Here is a 5,640-nt window from a genome sequence, read left to right on the forward strand (position 1 = left end):
GGATTATTTGTGGTCATTCAATAAGCAAATGCTCTGGCTTAGCATGTGGAGTCCAAAAAACACATGTGGAGATTGCCCAGTGCTGAGGATATCTGAAGCCTGACACATGACAGAAGTACACTTGTGGGGTCCAAAAGGGGTGTCACCATCTTCACCGACACTTGGTCTCCTCTGAGCTGTCATTGCTGTGTCTCACAGTAAGCTCTTCTGCCTGGCCTGCATAGTGCAGAAGAGCCTGCTCCCAAATACTGTTTGAACTGCTCCTCGCTGCTGCTTAATGCCATTGGGAGAGTGATCCATGGAGCTCCAGTGCTACGGCCATATGGCATGACTGGATTAGCAAATGGAAGCTTTGTTTTGAGCTTTCTGTAATAAAACACCATGCTGCTGGGGCACACAGGCTAGCTAGGGTTTCACTGCTCACTTAGGAAAATGAGGGCAAAGGATGATTAAATATTAAGTGGGATGCAAGATCTCAGCGGATGCAGTTCATCTGGTAACCTGAGTATGGGCTGGAGGTAAATGTGGCTTCCTAGATACCTGAGAGGGTACAACAGCAATCCATCCTGGCCAGCAAGAGGAGCTTTGGGGTTCCTCCACCAGTCTGCGGTGCCAGGAGACCTCAGGGGTGACAGGTGTGGCCAGGAGAGAGACCAAGATGAGGATCCTGGGAATATCTGTATCCTTTTCTGTTTAGCTTTCCACCTCTTCTGTAAATCAAACACCATTTCTGGTGGCAGTAGACTATCAAGCAGGCTACACTGACATCAAGCAGAAGATATTAACAAAAAAAGCCAGAAAAGAGATTAGGGATTAATGCAGAAACTCCCCCCATCCCACCCCAGGATGAGCCATGTTCTAAAATCTCTCCTTCAAGCAAAGCAGCTGCTGACAAGAAAGTTATTGACTTTCCTTACACTGCAGAAAGGAAGCTTTAACTGTGTGTGTGTCCATCCGCACGCACGTGCCCGTGGGCCTCCCCATGCGTGCGGACACAGATACAGACAGCTCCTTCCACAGCAGCACATTTTCCAGCGGGTGTTGGCTCCCAAGCTCACTTTGGCATTAGCAATGGGCAACACTGAATTGTTTCCTCACCCCTCCCATTAGCAGCTGGCTCTTCTTGAGGAGGATCCACATCTTGGCTGCTGCTACCTGGTCAGGTGCAAATGCTGCAAGGGCTCCTGCTCCACTCCCTCCCTCCCTGGCACAAGCATGGGCAAGTAAATCTGGATAAATCGAGGCTCTTTCCTTTCTGAGACCATTAGGCCAACATTTTACAGCTCTTCTAGTGATTTTAACTTCCATAATCCCCCTTATCCTATACCCCCTTGGAAACACTTGAAGATGTTATTTTTTCTGATATAATCTGTGCCAAAGTTTGGTTCCTTTATGAGGACAAACTGGCAGTGGAAACATTGACAGCTATACAGGGAAATATTGTATTGCTTAAAGAACTTTATTTAGATTGCTCCATTGCAGGGAGAGTTGTTTGTTGGTTGGGTTGGGTTTTTTTCATTTTGGACGATGCTAAAGACGCCATAAAATTACCGACAGTATTATTCCAGTGATTTGTACACTGCATGCTCATGTGCCTTCAAAATTAAAAGAAATAATGATAAAACTAAACAAATAAATAGTCTCGAGAGGACTAATCCTTCTCCTCCAAGCTCCCAGCAGCCACCAAAGGCAGCGGGGATCCCAGGGGGGCAGGAACGGCAGAGCCCGGGCTGAGCGGCACGGAGGATCCTTCGGAAGGCTTTGTTGCTCTGCCACGGGGATATTAGTGTTTCTGGCCAGCTGAGGGCATGTGTGGCGAGCGTAAACATTTGGCTCCAGCAAAGAGATGCAGACGAGAGAGGCAAGTTGTGCACAAGATAAAAAGGGTCCTTGCGGCAGCACCCGGCTGGTCACACACAGCACCCGCGGGGAGAAGCGGGCATGGGCAGAGGGCGATGCGGCCACGCGGGGAAGGACAGGGGCTTTGCTGTGGAGCAGGCACTTGCTGGATGCTTCTGCAGCCTTCTGGGGTCCAGGGAGGGTTAAGAAACGGTGGAAATGCAGCACTGGGGGCACATCAGGGGGCTGAGGAAGGCGCTCAGAAGCGGTACGGACTTATGCTTGCAGCAGCGCTTTTGATCGTGCTGTGTTTTGTCAAAACAGCAGCCATTTTGCAGGGAAGGGGGGGATAAGTGGGTAAAGAGCACCCAGGCCTCCGCTTTACAGCTCTTTCTGAGCAGGCCGGCTGTCCACACTGGTTCAGGCTTGATTCATGCTCTAGGTTCATTACAACAGTCTCCTGAAGCTGGAGCCTTCCCCTGTATATCCTCAGCCACAGCAGTACCCCTGTGCTGCTCCGTGGGGCCAATGAGTCTTTGGGCTCTTACTTTCCTGAAGAGCCAAGCAAAGGAATTTTGCATTTTTTCAGGCTGTAATCCAAAAAACCGAAAAATAATTTTGTAAATGTTTCAAAAATACCTTGAGGCCTTAGGTAGCCTGAGGAGAAGGGGTGCAATGCCCAGGGGTATTACAGACCTCTCTGACTGGCTCATGGTGCTGCAGGATGGGTGATGTGTGGTGGCTGCTCTCCTGCAGCTGCCACACGTGCTCGTGCATGTGTGTGAAACGGGCTAGCTTGGCTTTTCCTTTTGCTGAATGTTCAGCATAAGCGGGGAATAATAAAATGCAATTTTTCCACAGGGACCAGAGGAAACAAATTACTGCCCGGGTGTAGCTGAGGGCAGAGCCTGGCGCATTATTTTCTGTGTAATAATTCCCACGAGGCCTTGTGGAAACATAGCTTTTTTTTTCCCCCCCCCTCCTCATTTTTCTACTTCCTTAAACTTTCCAAAATACTCTACTGTAACATATTTTCCTCAGTTACATGTGTTAGTGAGGAGATAAAAGGTTAAATTCTCCTTTCGTACTATAATGCAATTCATTTCCTGTTTTTCACAACTGTCTAGACACAGATCTAACGAGCATTAACCCTGAATCCCACCATTGGGTTAAACATAGAGGCTTTAAATATAAAAGTGCGTGGTAAGAGCAAGATTGTAGGTTTCTACCTACCACCAGGAGACAGCACTTTTAAATGAGAACATCTAATTAGCTGTAAGTAACAAAAAAAATTACTTCAGTTTCAGAGGTTTAAAAAGGCTCCCGGTTGCTTTATATACACCAGCAGCAATACAGGCCCTGCTGAGTTGTGGCACGGACAGGTTGATTCCCCCTCAGGAGTTATATTTGTCTGGATTTACACCTCCAGCTATATTAAAAAAAGAAAGAATAAATTTCCCATCAGTCAGAGAGCTATAAAAAGATTGGGAGAAAGTAATTTAAAAGAGAACCAATGTTAAAAACCATGTTCAGCTTCTGACGGGAGACCCATGGACAAAATGTCCAAGGGCCCCAGGCCCAGCTGAGGACGGTGCCCCAAAGCCCAAGGGAAAAAGTGATGGTCATGGTACCAAGAGGCACCTTGTGCTGGAAAGGCAAGGCCACAGAGCATTGGGTCCCAGCCAAGCACAGCACTGGAGTGCTTGCAGTTGTGACCAGACCCAGAGGGGCTCTCATCAGCTTAGGCTGGATCATGGTTGGGCTGGAGGCTGGCCCCAGGTTAAGCCAGGCAATTGCCCTCTGGTGGGTGTGCAGCCTCCTCTGACACTTCCCACCAGCTGGGCTGCCACACTGGAGTGGGAGGAAGGAGAGAAAGAGATTTCTGGCTTGGAACACGAGCTAAACCTCTCACAAAAGTGAGAGTTTTGCCTGGGGAGGCAAAGCAAGAAAAAGCAAAACTGTAGCCCACCCCAGCTTGGCACAGGGCACAGACAGGGAGCACGGCAGCTTCTTGGCTGACAGTTAGTTACACACACCTTTCACATCAAAGATTACCCACAGAGACATCATATGTACTTCAAGTATAAAAATAAATATTGGTAAGAATTATCTTAACCCAATGCTTAAAAGCCCTGCTAAAATAAGTCAAAATTCCTGGTGTGCAGTGACGAGGAGGAACTCGCATTTCCTTCACTGACTGCATTTCTCTGTCTATGAACACAAATCCCATGGGGTGGTTTGTTTATTTATCCCCTGAAGCTGGAAGTGGGTGTTTTTCCTCTCCCACCACCCACTTCCAGCCATTGCATGAAAACAGCAGCACCTTTGGGTGCTCTGAGATGGACCTGGCACCTCAGCTATAAACCTGTGGGTGCTGCTATCTGCATTCAAGATCTGTTCTGACCAGGACTGAAATTATCCAAGAAAAACATATTAAAAAGACGTTTGTTTTCAACTAAAAAGTGCAGTATACTATGCATCAAGAACGGTGAAGAGTGAACTGGTTTCCTTCCAGCTCAGGGAAGGCCTTTGAACCCACACGAGTTATTTATAGAGCCTTTTGGAAAACAGCTCTTTCCAATTTCTACATTTTTGATCAAAAGAACAGCTCAGGTTTTGTCAAAAATAAAGCAGTCCCCTACACTGTTCACTGGGGCTCACCCCTGTAAGGCAGAGAAGCAGAAATAAGGATTAGGGAAAGGTGGGGCAAAGCAGAGTCATAACTTTAATACTCAATGTGTAAGAGGCTTTCAAAATGCTTTTTGGCTGAACTGTACTTCTTTTATTAGGCTCTAAGACAGACAGTGAGGGCACTCCAAGGAAGTATACAGGGTGACTCATTGATCAAGGCAGACCCTCATCCCTGTTTGAGGATGCCTCTCCCTCTATCCCTGAGTGCACTTAAAAGGGTGGAGGTGCTAGCATTCCACTTAAAGGATTTAGTTTTAGCACATCTAGTCTGTTAAAGTAAGTAGAACTTACTATTTTCAATATAGTTTTAATAAGAAATGTGTATTAACTACAGCTTTCTCTTGTTTAAAAGGCTCTGTGATCTTGTCCCATCCTATGTTTCCAGAGACTGGTGTCTGGGTGGTGCAACCCTCTAACTGCAGACCCGAGTCACAGCATAACTATAGAGACTTAGGAAACCACCCAAACATGCCTCATGTGCAAATGAGATTGAAAACAAAACATCTGCATTTTGTACTTATTTCCACAGCTGGCATAGGTTTCATGAGGCAAGTAATCCTGTTTTACCATGATAACTTCTCCTGTTCCAACCAGAGGCACATTTCATTTGCCTTCTCAACTGCTTTCCCCCAATTTATTAGGAGTGGTTTCAGTGGGCTCCTACTCATGTTCCCTCTGAGCAGGAGCCCTGGTCAGACTATTTGCAGTCTTGACACTGAAATGCAATTGTTCCCCACCCCCAAAAAAAGATTAAAAATCACTCAGGTAATAGGTGTAGAAAAACCCCAATATTTTGTAAGCTGTTAAGTCAGAGTTGAAGGTTTCAGATCAGTGTGAGCACTGGTGATCTCCTTCAGGGCAGCAATCACTCCTCTGCTGTGGGCAAGTACAGATTCATGAGCACAAGCTCCATGTGAGCACTGTTTCTGTTAGAAGCGAGAGCTCATTTCCCTTTGAGAGATGATGAAGCAATAACGATCTGGGATCTTCTACTGTGACAACGAGCCAAGTTCTGGATGTTCCTGCAGAAGAGTCTTTGCTTACAGTCATCAGAAGCTCAAGGCTGATAAGGTCACCACCGTGGAAGCAATGAGACAACCAACTCTGTGG

This window comes from Corvus kubaryi, unplaced genomic scaffold (genome assembly GCF_017639235.1).
Source record: "Corvus kubaryi isolate FWS band 111438036 unplaced genomic scaffold, C.kubaryi_AGA036_p1.0 37385, whole genome shotgun sequence".
In the NCBI taxonomy this organism is placed as follows: Eukaryota; Metazoa; Chordata; class Aves; order Passeriformes; family Corvidae; genus Corvus; species Corvus kubaryi.